Source organism: Phoenix dactylifera, chromosome 16 (genome assembly GCF_051530095.1).
Source record: "Phoenix dactylifera cultivar Ajwa chromosome 16, Ajwa_hap1_PhDact_Kaust_v1.1, whole genome shotgun sequence".
Lineage (NCBI taxonomy): Eukaryota > Viridiplantae > Streptophyta > Magnoliopsida > Arecales > Arecaceae > Phoenix > Phoenix dactylifera.
The window spans coordinates 2,391,150-2,407,230 of NC_143205.1; positions in this window are offsets into that span (position 1 = coordinate 2,391,150).

Genomic DNA, 16,081 nt, shown 5'->3' on the forward strand with positions numbered 1-16,081 from the left:
CAGCAATAGGTGTGAGTGCGAGTTGACCCAACTTGATTAGAACTCTTCTAATCGATTTAAGTCCAAACTGCGCGAACCCGAACTTAGCAATTAGAATCCTTTCTAATTGGTGATCGAATTAACTCTTTAATTTGATCAAACCTATAAAACAAGATTGACGTCTAGCAACGTGTCATGTCTACCCGGAAAATATGGAATTTGGTGGAAATACCAAAAATACCCTTCAGTGGCAAGTTACCATGCAATTCAATCCTTTAATCAAACTGCATCCCAAATATGCATATGAGTATGAATATATGTCAAACTCAATTTCATATTCATATTTTTCTCAATCTTTTAATGATAATTCAAATAATGAAACATTAGAAACTCTTTCTAATTTTCATTCTACTTTGATCAAAGGTTTCCTGAATTATCATATGATTAGAATAAATAGGATGCTATCTTCTCTTACTAGAAGTGATTAATTTCTTGTTGACCTACTCATAATCTTCGTACACAATTCACCATATCCAGAAGACCTCGTACATAACTTATTGTCATGAATGAGTGTAAACCAAAATATGGGTTCATGTGCACAAGATACCATGGTGATCTCAGGTCATAGGATCAGTTGCACAACTCCCACTAAGAGAATCATCTTTTGACATGTAAGTAAGACTTCATAAGATTTCTCTTTGTAGGTCAATTCAGTGAACTCATTCCTCTAATGAGCACCCACATCTTTGTATTAGTGTCTCCACACAAATGATTGTGAGATCAATCATCCTCTGCATCGAGCATACATAAGACATGCCAGTCTTTCCGGTAATCATTGATCCCCGACTCAATGTACCAATGACTGGGAATATTTAAGATTAGGATTTTAGGATTTTAAGTCTCACTAGTATGATCTCATCATAGTCTTAAAACCATTGCCCTAAACTAAGGAGTTTATCATAAATATAATCAACAGCATATGATAAAACATAACGCCTTTATTCATATTTAAATATCATGTACATGATTTGGACAAATCAAAAGAAAAAACCTTTCGCAATACATATTGCGATTGGCTTGTAGGGCATCTACTCTTTCAATCTCCCACTTGCACTAAAGCCAATCGCTCTTATATTTTATCCCCATACAATCGAGGTGGCGATCGAACTGCTGTTGTGGTAGAGCTTTAGTGAACGGGTCTGCTAAGTTGTTCTTTGTGTCTACTCGTTCAATGACTATGTCTTGTCTCTCGACGATCTCTCGAACGAGGTGGAAGCGTCTTAGAATGTGCTTGGATTTGTGATGAGATCTTGGTTCCTTTGCTTGAGCAACAGCTCCAGTGTTGTCACAATAAACTGAAACTGGTCCAGCAATCTCAGGAACTACTCCCAACTCAGCGATGAACTTCTTCATCCAGACAGCTTCCTTAGCGGCTTCACTTACAGCGATGTATTCTGCCTCAGTAGTTGAGTCAGCTACAGTTTGCTGCTTGGAACTCTTCCAGCTCACTGCACCACCATTTAGGGTAAAGACATACCCTGAAGTGGACTTGCTATCATCTGGATCTGATTGAAAACTAGAATCAGAAAATCCTTCTAGTTTCAACTCAGATCCTCCATAAACTAGAAAAATATCTTTAGTCCTTCTTAAGTACTTAAGAATATTTTTCACAACTATCCAATGATTTTCTCCTGGATCAGCCTGGAATCTGCTTGTTATGCCTAAGGCATAAGCAACATCAGGCCTAGTACATAGCATAGCATACATAATTGATCCTACTGCCGAAGCATAGGGAATAGAATTCATTCTATTCCTCTCTTCAGATGTCTTAGGAGACATCTTCTTAGAGAGACGTATGCCATGACTCATAGGTAAGTAACCTCTTTTACTTCCTTCCATGCTGAATCTTTTTAGCACACGATCTATGTACTTAGACTGGGACAAGCCTAGCATCCTTTTAGATCTATCCCTATAGATCTTTATACCAAGTATATAGGATGCTTCTCCCAAGTCTTTCATGGAAAAGCTTTTTGATAGCCAAGTCTTGACCGATTGTAACATTGGAATATCATTTCCAATGATTAGTATGTCATCTACATACAATATTAAGAAGACAACGGCACTCCCACTAGTCTTCTTGTACACACATGGTTCATCCACATTTTTGATAAAACCAAACTCTTTGACTGTTGTATCAAAACGGATGTTCCAACTCCTCGATGCTTGCTTTAATCCATAAATGGATCTCTTAAGCTTGCATACTTGATTTGCTCTCCCACTTGAGACAAATCCTTCTGGCTGTGTCATGTAAACCTCTTCCTCAAGATAACCATTAAGGAAGGCGGTTTTGACATCCATCTGCCAAATTTCATAATCATAGTATGCAGCTATTGCAAGCAAAATCCGAATAGATTTAAGCATGGCAACTGGTGAAAAAGTTTCATCATAGTCAATTCCTTGCTTTTGCCTGAAACCTTTTGCCACCAATCTAGCCTTGTAGGTTTCTACTTGGCCATCTGCTCCAATCTTCTTCTTATAGACCCATTTGCAACCTATAGGGTTAACACCTTCTGGTGCATCAACCAAAGTCCATACTTGGTTGGTATACATAGAGTCTATTTCGGATTTCATAGCTTCTAACCATTTGTTAGAGTCATTACTCATGATAGCTTCCGAATAGGTCAGAGGATCATCATTTTCGATGATGTGGGCTTCATCATTCTCAATGATAAACCCATACCTCTTAGGTGCATTTCGCACTCTATCTGACCTTTGGAGAGGAGATGTGTGTTGTGGTTGTACTTCATCAATGGGTACATTTGGTTGAAGAATTTCTTGTGTTTCTATTTGTAGGTCTTGAACTTCATTAAGTTCAATTCTTCTTTCACTGCCCTTTTCTAAGATAAACTCTTTTTCTAAGAAAGTGGCATGCCTACTAACAAATACCTTTTGTTCAGTAGGGTGATAGAAGAGATATCCAATACTTTCTTTGGAATAACCTATAAATGTACATTTATCTGATCTAGCACTTAGCTTATGTCCAAAATTTCTTTTGACATATGCTTGGCAGCCCCATATTTTAAAATATTTAAGATTGGGCTTTCTACCTCTCCATATCTCATATGGAGTACTAGATACAGATTTTGAAGGTATCCTGTTTAGCACATATGTAGCAGTTTCTAAGGCATAACCCCAGAAGGAAATAGGAAGATCTGTAAAGCACATCATGGATCTTACCATATCTAATAGAGTACGATTCCTCCGTTCAGCTACACCATTTAGTTGTGGCGTATACGGAGGTGTCCATTCAGAGAGAATGCCCTTTTCTTTAAGATGATTTAAAAATTCACTAGAAAGGTATTCACCTCCTCGATCAGATCGAAGGATTTTAATACACTTTCCGGTTTGTTTTTCAACCATACTTTGATACTCTTTAAACTTATCAAAGGCTTCGTATTTATGTTTCATAAGATACACAAATCCGAACCTTGATAAATCATCAGTGAATGTGATGAAGTAAGAGTATCCACCTCTAGCTGGAGTTGTCATAGGACCACATACATCTGTATGTATAAGTCCTAATAACTCACTTGCCCTTTCTCCATGTCCAGTGAATGGAGACTTGGTCATTTTTCCCATAAGACAAGATTCACAAGTTCCTAATGATTCATAATCATAAGGATCAAAGAACTCTTCTTTGTATAACTTGTTAATTCTTGATTCACTTATGTGACCAAGTCGGCAATGCCAAAGGAGGGTATTATTCACTTCCTCTCTCTTTCTTTTATTGCTTTTATTAATATGAAAGACATTGTCATTAAGTAATAAAACTAGAAGACCATTTTCCATAATGCCATTGCAAAGATGCTTATTAGAAAAATAAATAGAGCAACCATTGCCCTTTCCATTAATTTCAAAACCTTTCTTTAACAACAAAGGAATGGAAATTACATTTCTAATAATTTTGGGCATATAATAACAATCTTCTAATTGTAGGAGCTTTTCCGAAGGCAATTCCAAGTTGTAGGTTCCAACAGCTTCAGCCTGGATGGACTCTCCTCCAGCGCCATACAGCTCGAAGTCACCTTTCTTCAAAATTTTAATTTTCTGTAGTCCATGCAAAGATTTGCAAATGTGAAAACCACAGCCGGTATCCAATACCCATGAATTTGAATTTGAAGAACTTAATGACAAGTTGGCATGTAACATAAACATACCTTTTGATGCAACTCTTGCATCGGTCTTCATACTTGCAAGAAAACTCTTGCAATTCCTTTTCCAGTGGCCAGCTTTGCCGCAATGAAAACAGGTACTTGATCCGGAGTTTTTCTTTCCTTTTTTCTTTTTGATGCTACTCTTGGGGTTCAATCGTTTCTTAGAACCCTTATTTCCCGATTTCCTCATAGAGGTGCTATTTATAAGAAGGAGTGGACCTTTATCCTTCTTAATATGCCCTTCAGCTGTTTTGAGCATATTTAACAGCTCGGGCAGGGAGGTGTTCAGCTTGTTCATGTGAAAGTTCACAACAAACTGAGAGAATGAATCAGGCAGTGATTGCAGGATCAAATCCTGACTGAGCTCACTATCCATAGCAAAACCTAATTGACTTAATCTGGTGATCAAGTCTATAACCATAAGAACATGGTTTTGCACTGGAGTTCCTTCATTCATTCTAGCATGGAACAACTGCTTAGATATCTCATACCTAGCAGTCCTGCTTTGTTCTCCATACAACTCTTTTAAATTGAGAAGTATGGATTGAGTATCCATGCCTTCATGTTGCCTCTGTAATTCATTGTTCATAGAGGCAAGTATGATACATTTGACAGTCACACTGTCATTTTTCCACATCTTATGTGTGGCAACCTCCTCTTCTGTAGCATCATCCCCTAGATCTCCAAGATCAGGGGTTTCAAGTATATAGGAAATTTTCTCCTGAGTGAGTACTATCTTTAAATTCCTCAACCAGTCCACATAGTTTGGTCCGGTCAACTTGTTGGCATCTAAGATGCCTCTTAGTGAAAGTGAAGAAACCATTTAATAATTCTACATATGCAAAACAAAACTAATATAAGCAGACCAATCATGATGACATGTTTGCAACTAGATAAGGACTTTAATCTAATTTGTCTCCTACTATTTTTATCGAATATCATAGCCCTCTCCTATGATAAACGTGAAAATATAATTTTTCTTAGTAGGGTTGAGATCCTAATTCATCATAAAAAGCCTTGTGTTTACACAACAAACTCTTATGAGTTCAAAGGTAGGAAACTCTTTCCAATTGCATCTCATGCAATTCTCAACTTTATCTTGTCCTCTTAAAATACTTATTGCCTTGTGTTAGCACAACAAACAATAATATTTTAGTTAAGTCAAACCCTTCATTTCCATATAATCATATTCGAATAATATTGCCCTTGTGGTTGCACAACAAGGCAATATATTAAAATATGCCATAAGCATCTTAATGCACCAAGACAGTATAACATCAGTCCCCATTGCAAGTCTTGTGTTAGCACAACAAACTAGCATGGATCTTGACATAATAATATCGAGGCATGAAGGAAGGCTATCAATAGTGTTATATCAATATTAAGCTTATCCATAATAGGCAATCAAACAATTGGCCAGGTAAGCAGGTGGGAGGCTCCCCTTACTCAGAGAGTAAGGTCCTAATTAAGTAACCACCTTTAGTGCTTTCCTTAGACACCAATTAGATTAATTGTTCTAGAATAGGTTAGCTCAAAGTTTTTCAACACTATGACTTAATATAATTTTTATTGAGGGCTTACTAGTCTCTAGCACATTCTTTAATTGTAACATACATTTAACATGTCTAAAATAAACTATTATGCATCATGGCTATCTCATAGCATGTATAAATCATAAGCAATTAATTAACATGCTTCAACATATTTTCATATGAAAAATTTCATATCATGATATTTTATTACATAACATATCATATATTAATCATACATTTCAGCATTTCTCTAAGCATATGACATTACTATCTCATAGTAAATTAATAATCATACATCATACATAATTATTTGATTGAACCAATTAAGGATGGCTCTGATACCACTTGAAGGATTTTAGCATGTTATAATGCGCAGCGGAAGTTAGGAATTTTAAAAATTTCTTGATAAAGTTCCTTAACATAAAACCCTTATAAGCCAAGATCACCTTAATGAAAGCAATCAAATAATATAATATAAATGCAGAAATAGAAGAATACCTCTAACGCTAATCCAATATGCAGAATTTTCACTAGGTGCCCAAGTGTTCACCCTCCAACGTTGATCAAGATCTAACAGTCTAGATTGAATGATTTATTAAATCTAATCCAATTAGACTCAAACCAAGCCAATTAGGTGCCAACTCTTGGCTAACCCGTATTAGAATATGATCTAATCAAATTAGATCAATTAAGAATCCGATTCGAATCCAATTCGAATCAGATTCGAATCCAATTCGAATTAGGAGCTAAGGTTTGCAACACCTGCTAGGATGTTTATCTTGCAAACATGATCTAATCCAATTAGACCCTTGATAAGTTTTCTTGTGTGTGACCCATTGGGTTCCATACTTAGCCAGCAATAGGTGTGAGTGCGAGTTGACCCAACTTGATTAGAACTCTTCTAATCGATTTAAGTCCAAACTGCGCGAACCCGAACTTAACAATTAGAATCCTTTCTAATTGGTGATCGAATTAACTCTTTAATTTGATCAAACCTATAAAACAAGATTGACGTCTAGCAACGTGTCATGTCTACCCGGAAAATATGGAATTTGGTGGAAATACCAAAAATACCCTTCAGTGGCAAGTTACCATGCAATTCAATCCTTTAATCAAACTGCATCCCAAATATGCATATGAGTATGAATATATGTCAAACTCAATTTCATATTCATATTTTTCTCAATCTTTTAATGATAATTCAAATAATGAAACATTAGAAACTCTTTCTAATTTTCATTCTACTTTGATCAAAGGTTTCCTGAATTATCATATGATTAGAATAAATAGGATGCTATCTTCTCTTACTAGAAGTGATTAATTCCTTGTTGACCTACTCATAATCTTCGTACACAATTCACCATATCCAGAAGACCTCGTACATAACTTATTGTCATAAATGAGTGTAAACCAAAATATGGGTTCATGTGCACAAGATACCATGGTGATCTCAGGTCATAGGATCAGTTGCACAACTCCCACTAAGAGAATCATCTTTTGACATGTAAGTAAGACTTCATAAGATTTCTCTTTGTAGGTCAATTCAGTGAACTCATTCCTCTAATGAGCACCCACATCTTTGTATTAGTGTCTCCACACAAATGATTGTGAGATCAATCATCCTCTGCATCGAGCATACATAAGACATGCCAGTCTTTCCGGTAATCATTGATCCCCGACTCAATGTACCAATGACTGGGAATATTTAAGATTAGGATTTTAGGATTTTAAGTCTCACTAGTATGATCTCATCATAGTCTTAAAACCATTGCCCTAAACTAAGGAGTTTATCATAAATATAATCAACAGCATATGATAAAACATAACGCCTTTATTCATATTTAAATATCATGTACATGATTTGGACAAATCAAAAGAAAAAACCTTTCGCAATACATATTGCGATTGGCTTGTAGGGCATCTACTCTTTCATATCACAGGCTCAACTCCTACTTCCACCTAATTGGTGTTTCTATGCTATTGAGATGCAAGGATTAAAGGGTGGTATTTTTGCTATGTAGCAACGAGAAAATGTGAAAATTGATGCTTTTAATAGTTGTTCGCATCAAATAATTTTCGTTATTACAAAGCCAAGGAAAGCACAATGGATTCCATTGGCCGTTCGTTGGACAGAGGTGAATTCTATATCTATTATTGATCAAGGATTGCCTACATTAATTGTTGGAGATTTTAATTGTGTTGATGATTCTTCTGAAAAGATGGGCGGTAAGCCTTTCACTAATAAGATCGGTGTCAGGAAATTTTATTCTTTTACCTCCCCTAATGGCTTATTTGATCTTTGTTATTTGGGCGTATTTGGGCGTACATTTTACTTTGTGTAATAATCATAGCGGTCAAGCATAGGTATGGGAGAGAATTGATAGGACTTTTGCTACTATTAGCAAGACTCAGAATTTTCCTGAGATTACTAGGTGCACTATCTTTTTTGTATTACTTCTAATCATTGATCTATTCTTTGTAATAACCCAGCCCTTGAAGCCAGATGGGAAGTTAGGCCTGTTCCACTTGACCGGTCCAGAAAGATAAATCAACCTGAAACCAAAAGGGTCATTGTCCACTTGTGATCCTATACATAGCACCCAATATTTAAATGGAAGATATATTCACCTCTTACCAATTCAAGTTTTAAATTCAGAATTCAAATTTCAGATGCTTGCTTAACCATAATTTGCTTTGTTTGTATTAATGCCCTTACCTCAGTTTTCGCCATCCTCTATTACTTGCAGTATTCTAATGTTGCGGCCATATCCATTGATCCATATAATTGCATGGCATCTGGTGTGTCATAACATCTAGGCAAGATCTTGGTTGCTTTTTAAAAGGAAATACACTACTCTCCCACCTGAGGCTACTTCATACGCAAATCACCGAAGCCTACAACAATTGGTCATAATGTGTGTTTCCTGCTAAGTAATCTAAACTAATGGAAAAGCTAGTGAAACCATATATCTATCTAGGGTCTACCTTTTGAATTTAGTTTCTCCATTGTTAGGGTTGAAACCAAATCAGATATGGATTTGATACCAATATATCTATATTCATATTTATTTTGTTTGATGAAAATAGATATAAATTCATATCTATATTTGTTTTTAAAAAATATGGATACAAATTAGATACTGAAAATATAGATATAAATATGGATATAAGTTGAGTAATTAAACTTTGTAACTAAATGGATATTACTAAATGGATGCTAAATCAAGTGAATAGCAATGCGGTTATATATATTCATTAAAAGTTCACAAGTGTTATATAAAATTAAATAGAGCTGCAAATAGAATCAAATATTCAGATACAAATTGGGTAGTTATTTATCCATTTCTATATCCATTTTTGTATGGATATGGATACGAATGTGGATATGGGTCGGATACACAAATTTTTTATCCATATCTGAAGAAATTCGAATATAAAAATAGATCCATATAGATACTAAACTTTCATCCCTATCCATTATCCAACACAAATAAAATAGTAACCTTTGGCATATTTGGAGAAGTTTCTAAAATAAAACATGGGTATCAATAACATAGATTGTCACGCCCCACACCCGAGATCGCGAGCCGGGGGTTACAGCAACCGTTGCATATGCATAGAAAACTCTTTCCACAAATATGAAAGGCATCTCAACATGATATCATAAATATGTAGCGGAACAATTTGACTAATAATATGCAAACTTTATTTCTTTAACTAACTCAAACTACAATCTCTCACAATTCCAACATTAGTCTAAGGTAATGCATCAGTTTAAATAAAATCTAATCTAAGATAACTGGTGCCACAGTTCTTCTAACCGCTCTTCCATATTAAAAATCCCAGTAGGCTAGTTCTCTGAATATATAAAAAAATAAAAAATCGTATAATGAGCTAAACAGCCCAGTAAGCAATGAACACTCTAGTTAGATAAATCAAGCAATCAAATAGATAATAATATGCAGAAAATAAGCATATATGCAGTACTAATATATAAATCAAATCTTTCTCAAAATATTAAAATTATGTTCATAGATTCAAATTCTTTCAAATATTTAATTTATTTTATTGATCCTAAGCTATGACCACATTTTTTCTATGGCAAGGTCATAACACCGACTAATCTTCTTGCGGTGAGCCGTGCATCATCTTGCAGCAAAGTCTTTCAGGACTGCTGGTCTGCTGGTGGTTTGTCACTAATTATTTTAGACATGACCTCCAGGACAAATCACGTGTCAACGTATTAGCCCCCATTGGCGGGATCTTCAACATAACCAGGTCGAAATTCAACTAGTTCCAGATTTTATATTTCAATTCTAAAATAATGCAATGTCAAAAATCAATTAATCATATATATAATAGCATCATATATCGTCATAATATTTCAAAATAATATTTTCCGTAAATTCATTCATCATGAATAATACCACTCAAAAGTTATGAATATAATAATTTTATAATTGCTAATAAATTTAGAAAAAGTAAAATATTACTTACAATAAATTCAATTTTAAAATCCAAATATCATTCATAAATTTATTTTTTCAAATCATCAAATTTAACTCGACCGCCAAAAACTATGACCATATCTTTCTATGGCTAGGATCATAACACTGACTAATCTTTTTGCAATGAGCTGTACATCATCTTGCAACAAAATTCTTCAAGACTGTTAGTCTGTTGGTGGGATGTCACTAATCATCTTAGACACCATTCAGGACAAATTATGTGCCAACATATTAGCCTCCATTGGCGGGGTTCTCAATATAGTCTGACTGCAAGTCCAAATTTATTTCGATTCAAAACTCGTTTTCTCAAAATATGTTCAGTATTCCAAATCGAAAAATTTGATATCGAAATCAATCAAACATAATCCATATCCAAACTAATACATTCAATCAAGAATCAAACAATATTCTAGAAAAAGGCATATAACACTATGCATCAAATTTATAAATAAAGAATGATTCGACTCAAAAAAATACATAGAATTTGCCAATAAATCTAGAAAAATATTATATTACTTGCCTTATAAATGCAATCCAACTAATAGATCCTATTAATTCCAAAAATCCTTCTTAGAGCCTAATATTTTAAAATTATACTTTTTATTAGAATTTCATCATAATTTTATAAAAATAAAATTCTAAATTCCAACATCCTCATAGGGCTGACCAAGCGAGAGTGGTCGACACTTCGGTCAGTCCGATCAAAGTAAAATACATCAAATCATTCTCGGATTAGGGCATAGATAATTTAACAAAAATCAGGGGTGATCAAATCTAACAATATTTAGCAGAAGCTAGAGTGGGTTTGACATGTCGCCTGACGACCTTAGATCAAGATCCTTCATCAGGGTCAATTCAAAATCATTGTGAAGAGTTCCTATTGAATTTAACTTTTTTAGAGAGAGAGAGAAAGGATGGAGAAGAGAGAGAATCTCAGTTCAAGTTCAATTAGGGGTTTGGGTTTGGTTGTTAATGGCATGGTCAACCTAAATCAATTAACATGTTTGGCTATGAATCAAAAGAAAAAAACTTCATAGAGAGAGATAATAGAAAGAATAAGAGAGAGAAAGTATGGAAAACAGAGAGAAAGAGGGAGAAAGAAAGTTTCTCTCTCTAACCAAGAAAGAGGAAGGAAGAGAATGGCTGCAGGTGATGCCTGGGCTCAGAGACCAATAGCCGGCCAACAGACGGCCGGTGGTCGGTGTTGCTGGAAATTGGACCCGGGGGTGACCGTGAGCCGAGAGGGGAGGAGCTCCGCTGCTGGAACAGTGGGTGCGGCGCGCCGGCTGGTGGCGTCCTCCTGGAAGATCCTGCAAGAAAGCCGGTGGCCGGGATCTCCGGCGCCGGCCCTCCGATGCTTAAGTCAGAGGGGGGCTAGTATATGAGTGGAATAAAAGAGGAGAATGTTTGTTCCTGTGTGTGTCCGTTTTTTCTTTTCCCCCCAGGTTTCCTTTTATAGAAGGATATTATGTTACCTGAGAGGTGACAGGGTAAATTGTCTTTTTTGTGATAATTGGGCACGATCATGCTCATTAATGGCGTTGTGGAGAATAAGACCGGATCAGACCGGAGTCAGCGAACTGTCATGGTTGATCGGACCTGTTGGAGTGGTTGAACCGCCGGCCGTGGTGGGCCTGGGGTCGTAGATAGCAAGTGCATTGATTGCTGAGTGAACCAGTGATCAGAGAGAGCCATACGCTTTGATGGTCCAGTGATCCGGAGATCATCTTGAGCCGTATTCATTTAATGGTTGAGTGCATCGGAGGTCCGCAGGGGTCACACGCATTAATGATAGGGCGTGCCGAAGGCCTGCGGAGGTCACGTGCCTTAATGGCTTGAGGACAGTAACAGAGTACGGTGGAGTTGGGTATCTGGTTGTCAGATCCTCTAGAGGATTAGGCGAGAGTTGGATATTTGGAAAGGCATGGGCTCGGCACAGGTGCCGAGCCGAGCCAGTTGCTCAGCGGGGTGCCTTCAGCTTGAGCGTTGTGAGGTCGGGCGCCTTTCTGGTCGGCGCTCCCTGGCCAGGCGCCTCTCTGGTCGGCGCTCCCTGGTCGAGCGCCTTTCTGGCATGACTTGGGTTTTCCCCCCAACACTACCCCCCGACTTCCGAGTTCCAGCTGGCCACCAGCTTGAGCGCGGGAAGTAGTTTTAGTCGGGCTATTATGAGTTAAGGAAATTTCAAATTATCGCGCGTTTCGAATTATCGCGCGCTTCGAGATGCTTTTAATAGGCGGCGTCTCTTCTTTTCCGAAACGTCTCATTATTAGGGTGCCTTCTCCGAAGCGTCCTCGCGTCGTGGGCTCATGATAGGGCCGCACGATCCAACGAGGCGCTTCTGTGTTCGAGGCGTCAGCCCGAATTGAATGTGGCGCTCCGTCTTTCGGGCCAACACGCGTCGTGATCTGAATGGGGAGCAGCATTTTTTCTCGCTGATCTGGGCCGTTGGAGGGATCTATATAAATCCTCACCTGGCCTCCAGCTACTTTCCTATTGTCTTCTTCCTCCAGCTTTTCTCAGTCCGAAGCTTCTTATCTCCGGCATCCTTCAAAGGTCCCCCTTTTTTTTATCCTCTCAGAACCCTTCTTTCCTCTTCCTAATGGGTCTCGGTCCAAGTGATGTCGAGTCCACCATGAGTGAGTTGGAGGTCGAGATGGCCGAGGAATGGTTCTTTCCTCGACGAGGGTTCCGTCTGGAGCCCGCCGGGTTGGGGGATCGGGTAACGAATCCCCCGGTAGGCCGGATCGGAGTGTACCTGGAGGCACTCTGGGCCGGCCTACAATTTCCTCTTCACGGGTTCGTGAACGAGTTGCTTACGGAGTACCAGTTGGTCCCGGCGCAACTCGCTTCGAAAGCCTGGAGGACAGTAGTCGGTTTCCTGTCGCTATGTTTGGCGTTCGGGATTCCGACTTCTGTAAACGTTTTCCGGCGACTCTTCGTGTTGAAGTTGAACCCGGGAGACCGAGAGTGGCTCTACATTGCCCTTCGGGCGGGTCGGCCACTCTTCCAGGGCGCTCCTTCGTCCATTCACGAGTGGAAGAAGAAATTCTTCTTTCTAGGCTCTGAACGGACATGGGGGTTTGACCCTAGGTGGAGGCCGACCCGACTCAGGTCCATCAATAAAGTCCCCAAGCTTTCTACGCGCGAGCAGGAGATCTTCGACACCGTTCGCAGCCTTGGGGACGGTATTCTACTGAGCGGCCTCATAAGTGAGGACGCTCTAGTGAATGTTGGCCTGAGCTCGGCGCGTCCTCAGGATAAGGGTAACAACAGAAAGTTGTTTTTTACTCTGCTATTATTCCGTGTTCTAATCCTGCTCGCCCTGACAGATATCGCAAAAATGGTGACCAACAGCGAGGTCCTGTATGCCCGATTTCAGAAGAGGGCGGCCGAGCTCGCGGGGGAGCCGACCGAGCCGAAGAAGAAGGCGAAGGTCTCGGCGACCGCGGCGGCCGAGACGGGCGCTCCCAGCACCGCGCACTCTGAAGCTGGTCGGAGGGAGGGCCCAGGTTCCAGGGGCACGAGCTCCGGTGGGGCTACGATAGCGCTTCCGTGTCCGGCGCCAATTTCACAAATTCCTGGTCGGCAGGAAGCCCCGAGCGCCGACCAGGGGGGAGGAGTTCTTCGGCGGGTTTGGCGCTTGCGCGCCCCGCCCCAACTTTGCGGCAGTCAGATCGGCCGCCTGTCCGACCCCAATTCCCCAGTCCCGAGCCGGGGAATAGTCAAGAAGCTGCGGGGTCGGCTCCGCCCAGGCCAGCCGAGGCCGGCCTTCCGGGCTCGTCGGGCCCCCGGGAGCGGGTGCCTTACGCTCCCGGGTGGACGGTTTTCGAGGGCGACTCGGCCCTCAACAACCCCCAGGTAGCGCGCGAGTTTCTTCGGGTCGCGCTGCTCCCGGCCGACCAGGCCAAGATCCGGTCCATGAATTATGGCGCCTTCATAGATTCTGCCCTTTGCTCTGCCGTCCGGGTAAGTTTATCTCTCCGTTCGTGCAACTATATTTGTGCAAGTTTATTTTAAATTGGATTTGTTTCTCACGTCCCTCTTTTTACAGCATCTGCACGAGACGGAGACGCTGATGCACATTATCCAAGACTATCGGGAGCGAGCCCGAAGGCATCAGCGGGGGCACGAGGAGGCCGAGGCGAGGCGCCTGGTGTCCGAGGCTGAGCGCCTGGAGCTCCAGACGAGAGTGGGGGCGGCCGAGGACGAGATTCGGGCTCTGACCGCCGAGCTCGAAGAGGAGAAGGGCGCGCACACTCTAGTCAAATCTGAAGTGCGCGCCGTGGAGGCTCGTCTGGCCGAAGCCGAGTCGACGCTCGCCATCCGCGAGCAGGAGGTGGGGGAAGCTCACCTCAAGGCCCAAGTGCTCGAAGCCCGTTTGCTCGACGCGCAATCTTTGCTCGTCGATCGCGATCAGGAAATAAAAAATTTGGAGCGAAAGGCCGCCTACCACGAGGCTCGGGAGAAGGAGGCTCGGGAGCAGGCCCAGGACGTCGTTAAACTCTTCCATGAATCGGAAGAGTTTCGCGACTTACTGGAAGAGGAAGGCGTAAACGGGCTCATCCAGGGCTTCAAGGACTTCCGCAACCAACTACGGCGACTTCTTCCAGACTTCGACCTTAACCTGCTTCAACCAGGAGCGGGGGTCGAGGAGTCGGAGGTGGAGACGGAAGCTCCGGCAGCTGACCGGGCTGCCCAGGAGGGCCCGGCCGAGGCGCCCGAGGCTGCTCCCGAGATTGCCGAGGCTGCTCCCGAGGCCGCCGAGGCTGAGGTAGGAACCTCGATCGCAGAGGAACCGGCCGTTCCTGAAGTCGCCGAGGACAGTAGAGCTGAGCCTTAAAAGTTTTTTCGTTCTCTTTACTTTTGTAAATTGGGGTGGCCTCCATATTGTTAAGGCCGAGCCCAAACTCTGTACTTAGCCTACGGGCTCCTTTAAATGAATAAATATTTTTTCGTAACTTGCAATTGGTTTGTGTTTTCGATTTTCGGTAGACCTAAGTTTCTTCACTTGGGTCCGCTTTAGGTTCCAAGGACTTGGGCTCTGCAGCCCCAACTTCGTCTGCTACATAGTTAGACCTGCATTTAGGCTCGGCGTATTTATCCAGTCCGAGCTCAGGTCCGAGTTTCCGCTGCTCGGACTTTCGACCAGCAATATCGCGATGCTTACGTCTAAGAGAATATGCTTGGGCTCGGCAAGCCTTCTCGAGCTTAGCTCAGAATTCGGCCGAGCCCTAGGACCAAAGGTCACTAAACTCGAATTTTATTCGGACTTAACTCGGACTTTAGGTTACCGAGGCGGATTGTTGGACTTCTTTCGACAACCGAGTTGGATGTCCCGAAGCTCGGGATGAGGATTCATCGAGCTGCTGGTACAAACTAGGCCATGGCTCGCGGTCGAACAGTGCATGTGGGATGGGTGAGGCCGAGCAATGATTAGCCCGACCAGGTACCTCGACGCTGGTCGGGGTTTCATTCAGGTAATTAATTAATCAGGAATGAAGTAAATGAAATAATGTGAAGACATTAATCGAATGGGTACCTGGTACCATGGGCGTCTTACGCCAAGGCTGTGAACTTTGCTCGGCGATTTCGAGGACGCTCTTCTTGCTCGGAGTCCGTTCTTTAGGGACGCCGGCATAATAGAAGCCAATCCGCCATCAGAGATTGTCGCCAATCACGAATGTTTCACTGATCACGAACAGGAGATCGAGCCGAGCATGATGATCGATGGAGATCGAGCCGAGCTCGATGTTTGATGGAGATCGCATCTCGAACTCACGAACTCACGAACCCACGAACCCACGAACTCACGATCATCTTCAGGGAGACCACGTAGGTGCTCCGTCAT